Raw genomic sequence first — 21,626 nt, 5'->3', positions numbered from 1 at the left:
TTACCAGGTTACATCCCGCCAGAAGCTAGTGGCTATGCTGTTCTCTAAAACCCCTTCAGCATTTATTCTTTGTACAGTTTTTTGGTGATGATCATTCTGACGGCTGTGAGGTGAACCTTTTGTAGACTGGATTTTCGTGGTTTATTAATTCCTGATGTTGAGCCTTTTTCCATGCCCCTTTTTTTAAACAAAGAAGAAAGAAACAAAAAGTAAGAGAAGCCAAAATGTGCATAAAATATGCCTCTTGAAATTGTCATTTTGAAATATGCACATCTTTTGAGGTTTTTGCTCAATTTAGAACCCAAGGATTTGTTTTGAGGGCACGTGTCATTTACAGGCCTGCAATTAGTTTGAATAGCAAGTAACCATTAGCCCTGGGTTTAGAGCTGCTGTTGTGGGAAACGGCCACAAGGCGGCAGCATTCCTCCTTTACCAAATCTGGTTACTAGGGTAACAGAGTCTCAATGGAAGTCGTGTTCTAGGTTGTAAATTAGAATGGAATGTGCCAGGAGAGAGCCCCTTAAGTTTATGTCTCACTACTTCTTATTCGTTTTTTTAATTTAATTTTTATTTTTTATCACAGCAAGTTTGATTACAATGTTTTGCTTGTGCTAGGTGTTCAAGATGTCATTCTTTTACACACACACATATATGTATTCTTCTTCGGATCCTTTTCCCATGTAGGTTATGACAGAATGTTGAGTAGTCTTCTCTTGGTATTATTCTGTAGGTCTTTGCTGATTATATACTTCACCTGTGTTTGTATATCTCTGTTAACCCCAGTAACCTAATGTATCCGATCCTTACACCTTTCCATTGGTGAAACATAAGTTTGTTTAATGAATCTGTGATTGCCTTTCTCTGTGGCAATATCTTCACTGGTATCAATTTTTAGGTAACACCTATAAGTGATACCATACGATATGTGTCTTTCGCTTTTTGACTTACTACAAGTTGCGTGATCACCTCTAGACTCACCTACGGTGCTCCAAATGGCATTCTGTCATTTTTTTCCTTGGCTAATATTCCATCTGTACCTGTACCAGTTCTTCTTTGTCCACTCATCTGTTGATGGACTCTTTGGTTGCTTCCATGTCTTGGCTATTATAATACGGTTGCAATGCAGATTTGCCTGCCTGTGTCTTTCCAATTCTGTCTTCTTATGTTATCGGCCCAGGAGTGGGCCTGCTGGATCATATGGTAGCAAAATGTTTACCATGTAAAGGCACCTCCATTCTGCTCTCATTAGTGGCTCTTACCAGGTCACGTCCCACTTAGAGTTGATGGTATGCACTTCTCCACAAACCCTTCAGCATTTATTGCTTGTAGTTTTTTGCTGAAGTTTATTCTGACTGGTGTGAGCTGGTACCTGTTTGTGGTTGGATTTGCATGTGTCTCATAACCCCTTGAAATTGAGCTTTCAGGCATGTCCTTTTTTTTTTCCTTAAAAGTGTGAGTACAGCTTACATCTTCATATTGGTTTCTTGAAGTATGTGCCACATTTTGAAATATTCTGGCCATTACTTCCCTGAAGACATTTTGAGGGCAGGTTTCATTTACAGCCCAACAGTACTTGTGCATACGAAATGACCCTTAGCACATGTTTTAAAGCCGCTGTTGCAGGTAACAGGCAGAGGGTGGCAGCATTTCTTCTTTTCCAACTCTGGCAACTAGGGAAACAGACATTACTGCCCATGGTTGTCCTCAGTTTTAAATTACAGAGGCGACTTCCGGCGAAGATGGCCGAAGAGTAAGCCTTGGAGATCACCTTCCTCGCTACAGATACACCAGAAATACAGCCACACGTGGAACAACTCCTAGAGAACACCTACTGAACGCTGGAAGACCTCAGACCTCCGAAAAGGCAAGAAACTCCCCACGTACCTGGATAGGGCAAAACGGAGAGATTCGCACACAGAGGATCGGTGCCGACCGCCACTCACCAGCCCGAGAGGATTGCCTGCTCGTCCGCCGGGGCGGGTGGCGTTGGAAGCTGAGGCTCGGGCTTCGGTCAGAGTGCAGGGAGAGGACTGGTGCGGGCGGCGAGAATTCAGCCTGAAGGGGGCTAATGCGCCACAGCTAGTCAGGAGGGAGTCCAGGAAAACTATGGAGCTGCCGAAGAGGCAAGAGACTTTTTCTTCCGTCTCGGTTTTCTGGTGCGTGAGGAGAGGGGATTAAGCGCGATGCTTAAAGGAGCTCCACAGACGGGCGCGAGTCGCAGCTGGAAGCGCGTAGCCCAGCGACGGGCATGGGATGCTGGGGCTGCTGCTGCCAAGAGGCCTGTGTGCGAGCGCAGATCACTGTCCACGCCGCCCTTCTGGGAGCCTGTGCAGCCAGTCACTGCTGGGGTCCTGGGATCCAGGACGGCTTCCCTGGGAGAATGCATGGTGTGCCTCGGGCTGGTGCAACGTCACGCCTGCCTCTGCCTCCGCAGGCTCACCCCGCACTCCGTGCCCCTCCCTCCCCCCCGGCCTGAGTGAGCCAGAGTCCCCGAAGTGGCTTCTCCTTTAATCCTGTCCTGTCTGAGAGAAGAACATACACCCTCTGGCGACGTACATGCAGAGGCGGGGCCAAATCCAAAGCTGAGACACAGGAGCTGTGAGAACAAAGAAGAGAAAAGGAAATCTCTCCCAGCAGCCTCAGAAGCAGCGGATTAAAGCTCCACAATCAACTTGATGTACCCTGCATCTGTGGAATACATGAATAGACAACAAATCATCCCAAATTGAGGAGCCAGGAGTCAGTGCTGTGCCTCTGAGGTGGGAGAGCCAACTTCAGGACACTGGTCCACAAGAGACCTCCCAGCTCCACATAATATCAAACGACGAAAATCTCCCAGAGATCTCCATCTCAACACCAACACCCAGCTTCACTCAACGACCAGCAAGCTACAGTGCCGGACACCCTATGCCAAACAACTAGCAAGACACGACACCCATTAGCAGAGAGGCTGCCTAAAATCATAAAAAGTCCAGAGACACCCCAAAACACACCACCAGACGTGGACCTGCCCACAAGATAGACAAGATCCAGCCTCATCCACCAGAACACAGGCACTAGTCCCCTCCACCAGGAAGCCTACACAACCCACTAAACCAACCTTAGCCACTGGGGACAGACACCAAAAACAACGGGAACTACGAACCTGCAGCCTGCAAAAAGGAGACCCCAAACACAGTAACATAAGCAAAATGAGAAGACAGAAAAACACACAGCAGGACAAGGAGCAAGATAAAAACCCACCAGGCCTAACAAATGAAGAGGTAATAGCCAGTCTACCTGAAAAAGAATTCAGAATAATGATAGTAAAGATTCTATTTCCAAGATCCAAAATCTTGGAAATAGACAAAATGCAAGAAACAGTTAACAGAGACATAGAAGAACTAAGGATGAATCAAGCATCGATTAAAAACACAATAAATGAAAAATACTCTAGATGGGATCAATAGCAGAATACCTGAGGCAGAAAAACGAATAAGTGACCTGGAAGATAAAATAGTGGAAATAAATGATGCAGAGCAAAATAAAGAAAAAAGAATGAAAAGAACAGAGGACAGTCTCAGAGACCTCTGGGACAACATTAAGCGCACCAACATTAGAATTATAGAGGTTCCAGAAGAAGAAGAGAAAAAGAAAGGGGCTGAGAAAATATTTGAAGAGATTATAGTTGAAAACTTCCCTAATATGGGAAAGGAAATAGTTAATCAAGTCCAGGAGGCACAGAGAGTCCCATACAGAATAAATCCAAGGAGAAATACGCCAAGACACATATTAATCAAACTGTCAAAAATTAAACACAAAGAAATCATATTAAAAGCAGCAAGGCAAAAACAACAAATAACACACAAGGGAATCCCCATCAGGATAACAGCTGATCTCTCAGCAGAAACTCTACAAGCCAGAAGGGAGTGGCAGGACATAATTAAAGTGATGAAGGAAAAAAACCTGAAACCAAGATTACTCTACCCAGCAAGGATCTCATTCAGATTTGATGGAGAAATTAAAACGTTTACAGACAAGCAAAAGCTGAGAGAGTTCAGCACCACCAAACCAGCTTTACAACAAATGCTAAAGGAACTTCTCTAGGCAAGAAACACAACAGAAGGAAAAGACCTACAATAATGAACCCAAAACAATTAAGAAAATGGGAATAGGAACATACACATCGATAATTACCTTAAATGTAAATGGACTAAATACTCCCACCAAAAGACACAGATTGGCTGAATGGATACAAAAACAAGACCCATATATATGCTGTCTACAAAAGACCCACTTCAGACCTAGAGACACATACAGACTGAAAGTAAGAGGATGGAAAAAGATATTCCATGCAAATGGAAACCAAAAGAAAGCTGGAGTAGCAATTCTCATATCAGACAAAATAGACTTTAAAATAAAGACTACTAGAAGAGACAAAGAAGGACACTACATAATGATCAAGGGATCGATCCAAGAAGAAGATATAACAATTGTAAATATTTACGCACCCAACATAGGAGCACCTCAATACATAAGGCAAATACTAACAGTCATAAAAGGAGAAATCGACAGTAACACAGTCAGAGGAGGGGACTTTAACACCCCACTTTCACCAATGGACAGATCTTCCAAAATGAAAATAAATAAGGAAACTCAAGCTTTAAATGATACATTAAACAAGATGGACTTAATTGATATTTATAGGACATTCCATCCAAAAACAACAGAATACACATTTTTCTCAAGTGCTCATGGAACATTCTCCAGGATAGATCATATTTTGGGTCACAAATCAAGCCTTGGTAAATTTAAGAAAATTGAAATTGTATCAAAGTATCTTTTCTGACCACAATGCTATGAGACTAGATATCAATTACAGGAAAAGAGCTGTGAAAAATACAAACACATGGAGGCTAAACAATACACTACTTAATAACAACGTGATCACTGAAGAAATCAAAAAGGAAATTAAAAAATACTTAGAAAGAAATGACAATGGAGACACGACGACCCAAAACCTATAGGATGCAGCAAAAGCAGTTCTAAGAGGGCAGTTTATAGCAATACAATCCTACCTTAAGAAACAGGAAACATCTCAAATAAACCACCTAACCTTGCACCTAAAGCAATTAGAGAAAGAAGAACAAAAACCTCCCAAAGTTAGCAGAAGGAAAGAAATCATAAAAATCAGATCAGAAATAAATGAAAAAGAAATGAAGGAAACGATAGCAAAGATCAATAAAACTAAAAGCTGGTTCTTTGAGAAGATAAACAAAATTGATAAACCATTAGCCAGACTCATCAAGAAAAGAAGGGAGAAGACTCAAATCAATAGAATTAGAAATGAAAAAGAAGTAACAACTGACACTGCAGAAATACAAAAGATCATGAGAGATTACTACAAGCAAGTCTATGCCCATAAAATGGACAACCTGGAAGAGATGGACAAATTCTTAGAAATGCACAACCTGCCAAGACTGACTCAGGAAGAAATAGAAAATATGAATAGACCAATCACAAGCACTGAAATTGAAACTGTGATTAAAAATCTTCCAACAAACAAAAGCCCAGGACCAGATGGCTTCACAGGCTAATTCTATCAAACATTTAGAGAAGAGCTAACACCTATCCTTCCTTCTCAAACTCTTCGAAAATATAGCAGAGGGAGGAACACTCCCAAACTCATTCTACGAGGCTACCATCACCTTGATACCAAAACCAGGCAAGGATGTCACAAAGAAAGAAAACTACAGGCCAATATCACTGATGAACATAGATGCAAAAATCCTCAACAAAATACTAGCAAACTGAATCCAACAGCACATTAAAAGGATCATACACCATGATCAAGTGGGGTTTATTCCAGGAATGCAAGGATTCTTCAATATATGCAAATCCATCAATGTGATACACCATATTAACAAATTGAAGGAGAAAAAACCATATGATCATCTCAATAGATGCAGAGAAAGCTTTCGACAAAATTCAACACCCATTTATGATAAAAACCCTGCAAAAAGTAGGCATAGAGGGAACTTTCCTCAACATAATAAAGGCCATATATGACAAACCCACAGCCAACATTGTCCTCAATGGTGAAAAACTGAAACCATTTCCACTAAGATCAGGAACAAGACAAGGCTGCCCACTCTCACCACTCTTATTCAACTTAGTTTTGGAAGTTTTAGCCACAGCAATCAGAGAAGAAAAGGAAATAAAAGGAATCCAAATTGGAAAAGAAGAAGTAAAGCTGTCACTGTTTGCAGATGACATGATACTATACATAGAGAATCCTAAAGATGCTACCAAAAAACTACTAGAGCTAATCAATGAATTTGGTAAAGTAGCAGGATACAAAATTAATGCACAGAAATCACTGGCAATCTTGTACACTAATGATGAAAAATCTGAAAATAAAATCAAGAAAACACTCCCATTTACCACTGCAACAAAAAGAATACAATATCTAGGAATAAACCTACCTAAGGAGACAAAAGACCTGTATGCAGAAAATTATAAGACACTGATGAAAGAAATTAAAGATGATACAAATAGATGGAGAGATGTACCATGTTCTTGGATTAGAAGAATCAACATTTTGAAAACGACTCTACTACCCAAAGCAATCTACAGATTCAATGCAATCCCTATCAAACTACCACTGGCATTTTCCACAGAACTAGAACAAAAAATTTCAAAATTTGTTTGGAAAAACAAAAGACCCCGAATAGCCAAAGCAATCTTGAGAACGAAAAATGGAGCTGGAGGAATCAGGCTCCCTGACTTCAGACTATACTACAAAGCTACAGTAATCAAGACAGTGTGGTACTGGCATAAAAACAGAAAGACAGATCAATGAAACAGGATAGAAAGCCCAGAGATAAACCCACGCACATATGGTCAACTTATCTTTGATAAAGGAGGCAGGAATGTTCAGTGTAGAAAGGATAGCCTCTTCAATACGTGGTGCTGGGAAAACTGGACAGGGACATGTAAAAGTATGAGATTAGATCATTCCCTAACACTATACACAAAAATAAGCTCAAAATGGATTAAAGACCTAAATGTAAGGCCAGACACTATCAAACTCTTAGAGGAAAACATAGGCAGAACACTCTATGACATAAATCACAGCAAGATCGTTTTGGACCCACCTCCTAGAGAAATGGAAATAAAAACAAAGATAAACAAATGGGACCTAATGAAACTGCAAAGCTTTTGCACAGCAAAGGAAACCATAAACAAGACCAAAAGACAACCCTCAGAATGGGAGAAAATATTTGCAAATGAAGCAATTGACAAAGGATTAATCTCCAAAATTTATAAACAGCTCATGCAGCTCAATAGCAAACAAACAAACAACCCAATCCAAAAATGGGCAGAAGACTTAAAATAGGCATTTCTCCAAAGAAGATATGCAGACTGCCAACAAACACATGAAAGGATGCTCAACATCATTAATCATTAGAGAAATGCAAATCAAAACTACAATGAGATATCATCTCACACCAGTCAGAATGGCCATCATCAAGAAATCTAGAAACAATAAATGCTGGAGAGGGTGTGGAGAAAAGGGAACCCTCTTGCACTGCTGGTGGGAATGTGAATTGGTACAACCACTATGGAGAACAGTATGGGGGTTCCTTAAAAAACTAAAAATAGAACTACCATATGACCCAGCAATCCCACTACTAGGCATATACCCTGAGAAAACCATAATTCAAAAAGAGACATGTACCAAAATGTTCATTGCAGCTCTATTCACAATAGCCCGGAGCTGGAAACAACCTAAGTGTCCATCATCGGATGGATGGATAAAGACGATGTGGCACATACATACAATGGAATACTACTCAGCCATAAAAAGAAACGAAACTGAGCTATTTGTAATGAGGTGGATAGACCTAGAGTCTGTCATACAGAGTGAAGTAAGTCAGAAAGAGAAAGACAAATACAGTATGCTAACACATATATATAGAATTTTAAAAAAATGTCATGAAGACCCTAGGGGTAAAACAGGAATAAAGACACAGACCTACTTGAGAATGGACTTGAGGATATGGGGAGGGGGAAGGGTAAGCTGTGACAAAGCAAAAGAGAGGCATGGACATATATACACTACCAAACGTAAGGTAGATAGATAGTGGGAAGCAGCCGCAGAGCACAGGGAGATCAGCTCAGTGCTTTGTGACCGCCTGGAGGGGTCGATGGGGAGGGTGGGAGGGAGGGAGATGCATGAGGGAAGGGATGTGGGAACAGATGTATATGTATGACTGATTCACTTTGTTATAAAGCAGAAACTAATAAATAAAAAAAATCATATAAACCATGCTCTGTGATCAAAATGAAATTAAGTCAGAAATCATTATCAAAAATAAAACTTTTAAAATAAACTTTATCTTTAGAAATGAAGAAACACACTACTTGGACATTTCTTTAATCTGATTAAGGATATCTACAAAAAACTGCAGCAAACATATTACTTAATAGTAAAATGTTGAAAGCCGTTCCTCTGATATTGGGAATAAGATAAGAAATGCCCAGTGTCATCATTCCTATCATGTTTCAAATCCTAACCTATATAAATATGCAGTAATTATCAGTACAAGTATTGGAAATAAATGTAACTGTCATTATTCAGAAATGACAAAATTATACACATTGAAAATCATTAAGATTCTACATGTATATCACAAATTAATATTTGCGTCTAGAATGACTGCTAGATACCAATCAAGATATGAAAGTCACTGTATTTCTAAATATACACCAGGACTCAGGAATAAATCCAATAAAGGATGTGCAACATCTCTACCAAAAAATATATAAATTAACAAAACTTAAAGACCTAAATAAATGGAGGGATATACCAGGTTCACAGAAATGAAATCTCAACACTGGAAATACATCAATTCTCCCCAACTTGATCTACAGATTCACTGTAGTCCCAACAAAATCCCACAGGGCTATATGTTAAAAGGATGAATTTTATTATACGTAAATTATACTTTTAAAAAAATGAAGGAAAAAATCCCAGCAGAAATATTTTTGTTCATTTTTAGTAGAAATTAACAAGCAAATTCTAAAATTTGTGTGAAAATAAATGTAAAAAGGCCAAGAATGTCTCAATCTTAAAAAGTAAAACAGAACAAAGTACCCAGAACATACTATAAAGTTCTAACAGTGATTATTGGTACAAGGACAGACAAACAGACCAATGGAGCACAACAGTCCAAAAGCAGATCCTCTCACATATGGCCACAGCTATGAACATTCTTGTACATTTCTCCTAATGAATATGAGAAAAAGATTTTTTTAGTAATGAAGAAAACGGATGGTCTTTTCAATAAATAGTGTAGGTCAACTGAACATATATATGGAAAATATTGAAATCTGACTCCTACTTATACTCTGGAGTAAAAAAAACTCCAGGTGGACTGAAGAATCATGTGACAAAATAAAACTGCTAGAACAATGCATCTTTTACTTGATATTACTAATGCCACTAGCCTGGCTCAGCGCACACATAGACTACTGTGTTCCAAGAATAATTATGGGAAGAAGTATAAAAATGGTGGTTCCTGTAGGACAGCGGTTTTCAAACTTTTTGACAACAACATGCAAATATATTTAAATCAACACACACACACCCCTCTAGATATATAAAAAACACGTTTCACAAAATACTTTACCACATAAGCTACGTTCTGACTTTTTTTTCTTTCTTTTTTTTTCTCCATTACATGCTTTAAATTCTGGCTACAGCTCACCAAAACAGTTTCAGGAACCATTAACAGGTCACAACCCATAATTTGAAAACAGTGCTTTGGGAAACCAGAGAAGAAATATGACTTTGGTCTAGGATGGTATGGTAAACTCTTTGGAGAGAACTTTAAGCTAGGATTTTTGAGTAGGACTTAAAGTAGTGTAGAAGTATTTAAATATAAAGTGACTTGTCCAAGGTCACGTGTTTATAATAAATGACAAAACCTGGAGTAAAACAGGTTTTCCCATTCTAAGGCTAATGTTCTTTCCATTACACAAAACAGTTTTTCATTAATACACACACACACACACACACACATCTGAGAAAAGTACAATAATTCTAAGTTCATTTGCACACAAATTAAGAAAGATTTTATATACATTTTACAAATATTTTAATTTACTTATTTTATAAGTAGCAATTGTGGAAGCAACTGCTTATAGAAAAGGCTGATTTGTGTTATATTAAGTTTAAACAAGAAAGTTAATTTTTATTATGCTTTTATGAAAATATTTTTCTTTCTCTCCAGAAGCTGATAAACTGTATTAATTTTACACAAAACTTTTTATTAAAAACAGTGACAAGGAGAAATCAATTCTCCCATTTAAAGAATTAATCTTGAGACTTCCATGGTGGCACAGTGGTTAAGAATCTGCCTGCCGATGCAGGGGACACGGGTTCAAGCCCTGGTCCAGGAAGATCCCACATGCCGCGGAGCAACTAAGCCTGTGTGTCACAACTACGGAGCCTGCACTCTAGAGTTCGCGAGCTACAACTACTGAGCCCGAATGCCACAACTAGTGAAGCCTGCGTGCCTAGAGTCCATGCTCCACAACAAGAGAGGCCACCACAATAAGAAGCCCACGCACCACAAGGAAGAGTAGCTCCCGCTCGCCGCAACTAGAGAAAGCCCGTGCACAGCAACAAAGACCCAACACAGCCATAAATAAATAAATAATTTTTTAAAAAAAATAAAGAATTAATTAATCTCAAAACTAGTTACCTTATTGAGTTTCTTAAATATTTTGAGGGACACCCAGAATAAATTAACAAGCTCTTTCCATTACAAAGCTTATATTCTGATAAACACTTAAGACAAAATAATTCAATTAACATTACAATATGACTAAAACACATTAAAATCTTCTATATTATCAAGAGCTCTATCCCGCTATCATAGAAATGAGTAGAAATGACTTACGGTTGCATCGTTTTTGCACAAATCGCAATTTGCAAGCTGTTCTGTAAGTTGATAGTTGTATGACATCAAAATTCTGAGCACCTGAAAAGGGGCAAATAAAAAATCTTCAACTAGATTTACCATTTAATTTCCACATGCTGGGGAAGTGACTCTATTCCATTGTGTTGGCACGGTCTATACATAACATGTCAACAAGGCCCTCTTTGGATAAAACACAAAGTGGGGAAGAAGGGTTAAAAATGCTTTCTGTGTGCCCGCTCCATGCCAAGCACGATGCCAGCAGTTTTGCCTATATCATCCTGTATGCCAGCCTAAGAAAACTCTGAGGGGAGGACCACTCATGACTTGAGTGAATGAACTACGTATTCCGCAAAATGGAGAAAAGTGGTATAGCAGGGAAGACCCTAGCCTAGAGTCAGGAAAGCTAAATTCCAGCTCCAGTCTGACCACCAACCATAGGACATGACCGTGGCCATGTTACATCCCTTCTTCTCAGCCTCAGTGTCCTCATCTATAAAATGAGGGAGCTGGACCAGCTGATCTCTAAGTTCCCCTTCCAGGTCTGTGGCAGCCTGTGTTTTTCAAAAAAGGGACACAACAGTATTTCCAGACCAGTATTTTTATGTGCCTCTAGTATGCTGCCCCTCCCCATCAAGAACTAAAGATTATTTCCCTCCACTTGCACCTGAGGACACTGTGACTGCCTCAATGAATCGAGTGTGGCAGAGGAACACTGCCTGACTTCTGAAGATGGGCAAAAAAATGTGGGACAGCTTGTCTGTGCTCTCACTCTCTCAGGATGCTTGCCCTAGGAACCTGGACACCATTGCTGTGAAGAAGCCCAAACTAGCTGATATGGAGAAACCACACAGAGACACCGATACCAAGAGAAACTGAGTCTATCAGCTGAAAGTCAGTAGCAATTACCAAACATGTAAGTGAGCAAGGCAACAAATGATCCAGCCCTGAGTCTCTGAGTCTTCCAATGGAGGCCTGAGACATCATGCAGCAAAGTCAAGACATAAGCACTGGATGCTGTTCTAATTTTAGACTCCAAAAAGGTATAAACAAAATAAATGACTGTTTGGGGATAAGTAATATATAGCCATAGTAACTAGAACAAAGCCTAAATTATATGAATCTATAAATCAAATTTTGTTTTCATTTCAAAATTTGCTGTAACTCTCCTTGAATTTTAAGGCCACTTCAGGGAACTCTGGCCTCCAGCACCATTTGTTCAAAATACTATTCTTTCTTCATTAAATGGTCTTGGTATCCTTGTGAAAAATCAAGTGACCACAGATGCATGGGTTTAATTTTTAACTTGCAATTCTATCCCACTGATTATAGTCTATTCTTATGCCAGTACCACACAATCTGGATTATTGTGGCTTTGTAGTTCTCAAATTCGGAAGTGTGAGTCTTCCAACTTTGTTCTCTTTTGAGACTGTTTTGGCTACTCTGGGTCGAATTTCCATATGAATTTTAGGATCAGCCCATCCATTTCCTCAAAAAAGCCAGTTTTTTTATGAGGACTGCAATGAGTTTGTGGATCAATTTAGGGAATACTGCCATCTTAATAATAAAGCTTCTGATCCTTTAATACAGGATATCTTTCCATTTATTTAGTTTAATTAATTATTTAATTTAATTTAGTTTAATTTCTTTCAACAGTGTTTTGTAGTTTTCAGAGTATAAGTTTTACACTTCTTTTGTTAAATTTATTCAGTCTGATTTTCTTTTACTCATTTAGTTTCTATACTACTATCTCAGCCTAAATATTTTAAATTGGAGCCATTAAATATTAATTATTCAAAACCAAACCAATAATTTTAATAAAGAATGTCAACACATGTCCAAGAACATTTAATAAATAACCCGTCATTAAATCACTGCAGGTAATTTTAATGTCTAAACATTTATTTCTATGAAATATTTTAATGAGAAACACTGATAAAACGAATGTTAACAGCTAGGAAAGGAAAGTTCCGCCCCCATCTGATCAAACAGAAACATTACTAATCTGATTGATCACACTTCTGCAGGGTATTTATTAGGCCATGTTTGCTACTGGAAAAGTAACTACAGAAAAAAGGTAGTGCACCTGGTATAACTCACTCTTTTCAGACTCCTTCTCCAGTGCAGAGTCAGATTTGTCACCACAAAAGATGAAATAGAGCAGATATCACACAAGTCCAAGGCTAACTAGTTTAGGAAAATAGGAAACTCCAAATGCTTCAGACCAGTTTGCCAGAAATCTCTACACTGAAGTTTCAGGAACTAGTCAAGAATCAAGTATCACTCTGCTTTCCTTTGCCAGTCTGATCCTTGTGAAAATACATCACTCTAAATGTACTGAGGAAAATGTACAGAGAGCAGTGGGATGTTACAGGATTCAGAAATTCTAAGAAGTCCTGGCCAGAGCATCATTTTTTAAAAATCTAATAGCAGTCCAAATCCAAAAAAAATTTCTAGGGCTTCCCTGGTGGCGCAGTGGTTGAGAGTCCGCCTGCCGATGCAGGGGAAACGGGTTCGTGCCCCGGTCCAGGAAGATCCCACATGCCGCGGAGCGCCTGGGCCCGTGAGCCATGGCCGCTGAGCCTGCGCATACGGAGCCTGTGCTCTGCAACGGGAGGGGCCACAACAGTGAGAGGCCCGCGTATAGCAAAAAAATAAAATAAAAAATAAAAAATAATAATTTCTAAAAGTTAAGATATAATTAATAACCTTAGAGCTTTATTAAAATCTTACTGTACCAATATTCAACCAAACTTCCCATATGTTTCCCTTCTTCTGGAGCAGTCATCTTCCCTGATTTATATAAGGAGAATCCTCATACAGTGCCTAAGAATAGCCTTCACCTTTTTAATACTTCCCCTATGTAAATGTCACATTAATTTCCTGATCAGAAAATATGATATTTTGGCAAATACAAAATAGAAAAGCCCCCAGTGAAGAAACTGAAATGACTAGAATATCACTTTGGGAATTCTGAACTAGAAATGATTACTCTTCATTATCATTCATTTCAAGAATATTTCATTAAAAGAAATACAATAAAATGTCATTTTTATACTAACGTCAGACAATGTTTCAAGCCCACCCAGAAATTACAGAGGTTTTCCCTGGTGGTGCAGGGGTTGAGAATCCTCCTGCCAATGCAGGGGACACAGGTTCGAGCCCTGGTCTGGGAATATCCCACATGCGGCAGAGCAATGAAGCCTGTGTGCCACAACTACTGAAGCCCGTGCACCTAGAGCCCATGCTCCACAACAAGAGAAGCCACTGCAATCAGAAGCCCATGCACCGCAACAAAGAACAGTCCCTGCTCACGGCAACTACAGAAAGCCTGCGTGCAGCAAGACCCAACGCAACCAAAAATTAATTATTTAATTATTTAAATTTTAAGAAAGAAAAGATCTTAGAGGAAAACATAGGCAGAACACTCTATGATATAAATCTCAGCAAGATCCTTTTTGCCCCACCTCCTAGAGAAATGGAAATAAAAACAAAGATAAACAAATGGGACCTAATGAAACTGCAAAGCTTTTGCACAGCAAAGGAAACCATAAACAAGACCAAAAGACAACCCTCAGAATGGGAGAAAATATTTGCAAATGAAGCAACTGACAAAGGATTAATCTCCAAAATTTATAAACAGCTCATGCAGCTCAATAGCAAACAAACAAACAACCCAATCCAAAAATGGGCAGAAGACTTAAATAGGCATTTCTCCAAAGATATACAGACTGCCAACAAACACATGAAAGAATGCTCAACATCATTAATCATTAGAGAAATGCAAATCAAAACTACAATGAGATATCATCTCACACCAGTCAGAATGGCCATCATCAAGAAATCTAGAAACAATAAATGCTGGAGAGGGTGTGGAGAAAAGGGAACCCTCTTGCACTGCTGGTGGGAATGTGAATTGGTACAGCCACTATGGAGAACAGTATGGAGGTTCCTTAAAAAACTACAAATACAACTACCATATGACCCAGCAATCCCACTACTAGGCATATACCCTGAGAAAACCATAATTCAAAAAGAGACATGTACCAAAATGTTCATTGCAGCTCTATTCACAATAGCCTGGAGCTGGAAGCAACCTAAGTGTCCATCATCGGATGGATGGATAAAGAAGATGTGGCACATATATACAATGGAATACTACTCAGCCATAAAAAGAAATGAAACTGAGCTATTTGTAATGAGGTGGATAGACCTAGAGTCTGTCATACAGAGTGAAGTAAGTCAGAAAGAGAAAGACATATACTGTATGCTAATACATATATATGGAATTTTAAAAAAAATGTCATGAAGAACCTAGGGGTATAACGGGAATAAAGACACAGACCTACTTGAGAATGGACTTGAGGATATGGGGAGGGGGAAGGGTAAGCTGTGACAAAGCAAAAGAGAGGCATGGACATATATACACTACCAAACGTAAGGTAGATAGATAGTGGGAAGCAGCTGCAGAGCACAGGGAGATCAGCTCAGTGCTTTGTGACCGCCTGGAGGGGTGGGATGGGGAGGGTGGGAGGGAGGGAGATGCATGAGGGAAGGGATGTGGGAACAGATGTATATGTATGACTGATTCACTTTGTTATAAAGCAGAAACTAATAATAAAAAAAAAAAAAGAAAAGAAATGTTACAGAGAGCCCTAACTAAATATCCAGGCAGAATGCTGGCCCCAGTTAGAAAGCCCAGTGAAATTCGTGAACAGACAGGGAACCAATGGGACACTGGGTACCCAAGAGGTACAGGAGAAAGATAGGGAAAGGATAAGAAAGAATTAAGCCTTCTATGCACTTTGTGGCTCTCCTTATTCAAGAGAATGGGATATGAATGTTCTATAGTATAACCAAATCCCAAGGAAAGCAAAGAGTCAAATAGAAGGGTTTTATTGTATCTGTTTGTATCAGAAGCTTATATCAAAATCTCCAGGGGAGGAAGCTGAAATCTTCATTCTTAACAAATGCCCTTAAAGAGTCTTATAATCAACCTAGTTTTGGGAAACATAGGACTACCCAACTCAACTTAAAGGTCTAGGTCATGCACCTCTCACATTTTACCTCACACTCAACTCCAATCAGTCTGGACTACCTATAATTACCCAAACATACCAGGTCCCGTCACCTCTGGGCCTTGGTAAGTGATAGTGTCCCAGCCCTTCCTTCACCACATTATTGGGCTGACTCAGCCAAGACATCACTTCCTCCCAGATTCCTTCCTGGACACCCCTTGCTCCCCCCATCATGGCTCCTACTGCGCTATCATCCCTTGTTCCCACATCCAGGAAAACAAGATCCATGAAGGCAGAGACCATTTTACTGTTGTATTATTCATTACTATATGTCCCAAAGTAGGAATAAAACTAACACCTAAATATTTATTGAATGAATAAATAACCGAAAACTGGGAAGTTCTGGGTTGTCTGGTATAAAAAAGGCTTTTTCCCAAAAATATACAAAGTCAGGTCAAAAGGATATACCACTGCAGACACCAGCAAGGAAAGGCTCCTGGACGGAGATGATAAAAGTAGTGGGGAAGCCAATTCCTCTTCCTGTGTAAACATGTTGATGCTTTTAACTGTCTTCAGGTAGGGCAGAGCACTCCAAACTGTGTTCCAGGAAGCCATGGGATTTGACGGAGGTGCTCAGCAGACTAATGAGAGGCCTAAGGAAGTAAATGGACTTTGTTGAAAATCGAATCTAACTGGGGAGATGAGGAGGAAGGAAGGAGAAAGGGGAGGAGAGATTATAAATCTAATAAATGTAAGTACAGTAACAGTTCTGAATTGTCTGAAAACTTTCACAAGCACTTCTAATTAGGAAAAACAATTTTCAAAAAAATTTTAGTCTGAATAAGCAACAAATATGAACACGAATGACTTCCTCATTTTTTTCTTGGCAGTACAATTAAAAACCCTAGGGACCAAAGATGAAGCCAGAGGTCCCAGCAGAGAGGAAGGTACAGATAAACCAAGATCACTGAAGGGTGACTCTCTCAGTGGGTGAACTAGGAAAAAAAGTTTAAAAATCCCACAAAAGGAAATGGCTGTGACACATGCCTGGCTCCACCAAGATCTGGATTTAAATTTTTGTAAATAATGGCAAACAAAGAAAGTGATAACCAAATAGGTTGGATAAAATAAAAGTGGATTACAAAAGATAAAAATAAAGTCTAATCTGTGGAGTTCAAAAGATAATACAAAAAGAGCATATATTTCATAAAGGAGGTACTCTAACACATTCTAATAATATTCTTGTATTACTTTGAACAAAGTTATAAATATTGATATGATCTGGGCTTCATTTTTTTTTACATCTTTATTGGAGTATAATTGCTTTACAACGGTGTTAGTTTCTGCTTTATAACAAAGTGAATTAGTTATACATATACATATGTTCCCAAATCTCTTCCCTCTTGCATCTCCCTCCCTCCCACCCTCCCTATCCCACCCCTCTAGGTGTTCACAAAGCACGGAGCTGATCTCCCTGTGCTATGCGGCTGCTTCCCACTAGCTATCGATTTTACATTTGGTAGTGTATATATGTCCATGTCACTCTCTCACTTTGTCACAGCTTACCCTTCCCCCTCCCCATATCCTCAAGTCCATTCTCTAGTAGGTCTGTGTCTTTATTCCTGTTTTACCCCTAGGTTCTTCATGACATTTTTCTTTTTCTTAAATTCCATATATATGTGTTAGCATACGGTATTTGTCTTTCTCTTTCTGACTTACTTCACTCTGTATGACAGACTCTAGGTCCATCCACCTCATTACAAATAGCTCAATTTCATTTCTTTTTATGGCTAATATTCCATTGTATATATGTGCCACGTCTTCTTTATCCATTCATCCGATGATGGACACTTAGGTTGTTTCCATCTCCTGGCTCTTGTAAATAGAGCTGCAATGAACATTTTGGTACATGTCTCGTTTTGAATTATGGTTTTCTCAGGGTATATGCCTAGTAGTGGGATTGCTGGGTCATATGGTAGTTGTATTTGTAGTTTTTTAAGGAACCTCCATACTGTTCTCCATAGTGGCTGTACCAGTTCACATTCCCACCAGCAGTGCAAGAGGGTTCCCTTTTCTCCACACCCTCTCCAGCATTTATTGTTTCTAGGTTTTTTGATGATGGCCATTCTGACTGGTGTGAGATGATATCTCATTGTAGTTTTGATTTGCATTTCTCTAATGATTGATGATGTTGAGCATTCTTTCATGTGTTTGTTGGCAGTCTGTATATCTTCTTTGGAGAAATGTCTAGGTCTTCTGCCCATTTTTGGATTGGGTTGTTTGTTTTTTTGTTATTGAGCTGCTTGAGCTGCTTGTAAATTTTGGAGATTAATCCTCTGTCAGTTGCTTCATTTGCAAATATTTTCTCCCATTCTGAGGGTTGTCTTTTGGTCTTGTTTATGGTTTCCTTTGCTGTGCAAAAGCTTTGCAGTTTCATTAGGTCCCATTTGTTTATTTTTGTTTTTATTTCCATTTCTCTAGGAGGTGGGTCAAAAGGGATCTTGCTGAGATTTATGTCATAGAGTGTTCTGCCTATGTTTTCCTCTAAGTGTTTGATAGTTTCTGGCCTTACATTTAGGTCTTTAATTCATATGGGCTTCATTTTAATTGATGTTAAAATTTCTAGAGTAACCACAAAAAGAACAGAAAAAGAACATACAACTCACAACTAAGTAGAGGGAAAAAGTAGAATGGAGGGAAGCTCAATTTATCTAATAGAAGTCAAGGAAGGAGGGAAGAAAAACAGCGAAAGGACAAAACTGAAGCACAGAATAAAATGGAAGAAAAATGAAACATATCAGTATTTATAAAAAAGGTTAAACAGAATAAAGTCTTCAGTGAAAAAGCCAAAATTGTCACAATGGTTGTTTTGGTATTTTTTTTTAAATAATCTAACTTATGCTGTTTACAAGAGATACATATATAACATAAGGATACAGGGGAAAAAATTAAAGAATAAATGGATATATACTGAAAAATCTACAAACAACAAATACTGGAGAGGGTGTGCAGAATAGGGAACCCTCTTGCACTGTTGGTGGGAACGTAAATTGATACAGCCACTAAGGAGAACACTATGGAGGTTCCTCAAAAAACATAGAACTACCATACAACCCAGCAATCCCACTACTGGGCATATAACCTCAGAACACCATAATTGAAAAAGAGTCATCTACCACAATGTTCACTGCAGCTCTATTTACAACAGCCAGGACATGGAAGCAACCTAAGTGTCCATCGACAGATGAATGGATAAAGAAGATGTGGCACATATATACAATGGAATATTACTCAGCCATAATAACAAACGAAATTGAGTTATTTGTAGTGAGGTGGATGGACCTAGAGACTGTCATACAGAGTGAAGTAAGTCAGAAAAAGAAAAACAAATACCATATGCTAACACATATATATGGAATCTGAAAAAAAAGGTTCTGAGGATCCTAGGGGCAGTACAGGGATAAAGATGCAGACATAGAGAATGGACTTGAAGACAGGGGGAGGGGGAAGGGTAAGCTGTGACAAAGTAAGAGAGTGGCATGTACATATGTACACTACCAAATATAAAATCGATAGCTAGTGGGAAGCAGCCACATAGCACAGGGAGATCAGCTCGGTGCTTTGTGACCACCTAGAGGGGTGGGATAGGGAGGGTGGGAGGGAGGCGCAAGAGGGAGGAGATATGGGGATATATGTACACGTATAGCTGATTCACTTTGTTATACTGCAGAAACTAACACACCATTGTAAAGCAATTATACTCCAATAAAGATGTTAAAAGAATAAAAAATAAAAATAAAAAAGATATATACTGTACTAGGCATGCTAACCAAAAGAAAGCTGGCATAGATATATTAATATACACCAAAACAAACTGAAGCAAAAAAGCATTACTAGAAAAAAAAAAGTTTACCTATATAATAATAAAAGATTCAATTTCCCAGGTAGACAGAACATTTTAATATATATGCATCTAAGAACAAAAGCTTCAAAACACTGACAGAACTACAGGGGGGAAATTTTAAATCCATGATCAAAGCAGAGATTTCCAGTAATTAAGATCAAGCAGTCAAATCAGAAAGGACAAAAAGATTTTAATAAAACATAACAAGCTTGATCTAGATAATACAGAAATCATACACATTATTTTCAAGCGCTCATGGAATATTTAGAAAAACATATAAATATCAACAAATACAAAGATTCTAGAACATCCCTCACTCCCTGACCCATAATCCCATTAAGCTAAATATCTTTGTTATTAAAACAGACATTCATTTACGAATTTAAAAGGATACTTCTCATTAATCTACAACAGAAATTAAAAAACAGATCTGATAATGAAAATAGTATATATCAGAACACATGTAATACAAAAATAGAAAATCACAGAAAAGTATATTCTTCAATGCTTACATAAGAAAGAAAAAAGTCTGAAAATAAATGGCCTACGTTAGAAAAAGAAAAATAGAACTGCCTAAAGTAGAAAGAAGAAAATAATAAACCATGTAATAGCATGAAATAATGACACAGAAAACAAAGATACATAGAGAGGACCAATAAAGCCAAAGTTCCTTGAGAAGACCGATAAAAGGGACAAACTTCTGGAAAAGGAAAAATTCTGGAATCTCTGAGCATGGAGGCCTGGCATCAAGTATTTTGTAGACTCATCTAGAAAGTTTTTACTTTAGCACCAGAGTTGAGAGATTATCACCTTTCCTTTTTCTTAGTAATGTTAAATCATGTAAAAATCATAAACTATCAAATTATTTGTACATAATTTATTCCACTCCTCCTTTAATAAATATTTATTGAATTGCTGGGCCTACCATGATAAATACATGTGATTCTTACTTTCATGGTGCTTAGAGTCCAGAAGATGAAACATTAAGCAAAGAAAGAACAAACTGATTTCATCAGTGTTCAAAATAGGAAATTAAAAGATACTGTCTAAAAATAAAAAGACTTAAGAATACTACTGAAAGGCACAACAATAAAGGTAACACAAGATAAAAAACACAACCTAACTAAACTATTAAATTACTATGACCGCTTTCATGCTACAACAGCAGAGTTGAGTAGCTATGACACAGAACTCCTCATATGGCCTGCAAATCCTAAAATATTTACTTTTTGGCTCTTTAAGAAAGACTACTGGCCCCAGAACTATGTATGTTAAGGAGAAACATATTATATGTCACTGTATCATCTCAAGAGAAGCAGAAAACAACTGATAAAATTCTATACTCATTCATGATTTAAAGAAAATAACAGTAATAACTCTTGGTAAATTAGGACAGAAAAGTAGATCCTTCACCTGATGAAGGGTACAAAACCTACAATAAATATCATTTTAATAGTGAAATATTACATCCATTCCCATTCAAGTCAAAAACAAGACAAGAATGCCTGCTATCCTCCCAACTCTTAAATATAATATCTGAGGTCCTAACCAGTACAGTAGGTCATGAAAAAGAGGTATAAGGATTGCAAAAGTAAGAGTCAAAATGGCCTTTCTTTAAAAATAATGCAGTTCCATAGAAAGTACACCACCAAGAATGTACCTAATGTACCAAGAACCCTAATGTAAACCATAGACTTTGAGTGATTATGATGTGTCAGTGTAGGTCCATCAGTTGTA

The sequence above is a fragment of the Mesoplodon mirus genome (assembly GCF_964341445.2).
Source record: "Mesoplodon mirus genome assembly, contig: HAP1_SCAFFOLD_366, whole genome shotgun sequence".
Lineage (NCBI taxonomy): Eukaryota > Metazoa > Chordata > Mammalia > Artiodactyla > Ziphiidae > Mesoplodon > Mesoplodon mirus.
This window is presented reverse-complemented; position numbering follows the sequence as displayed.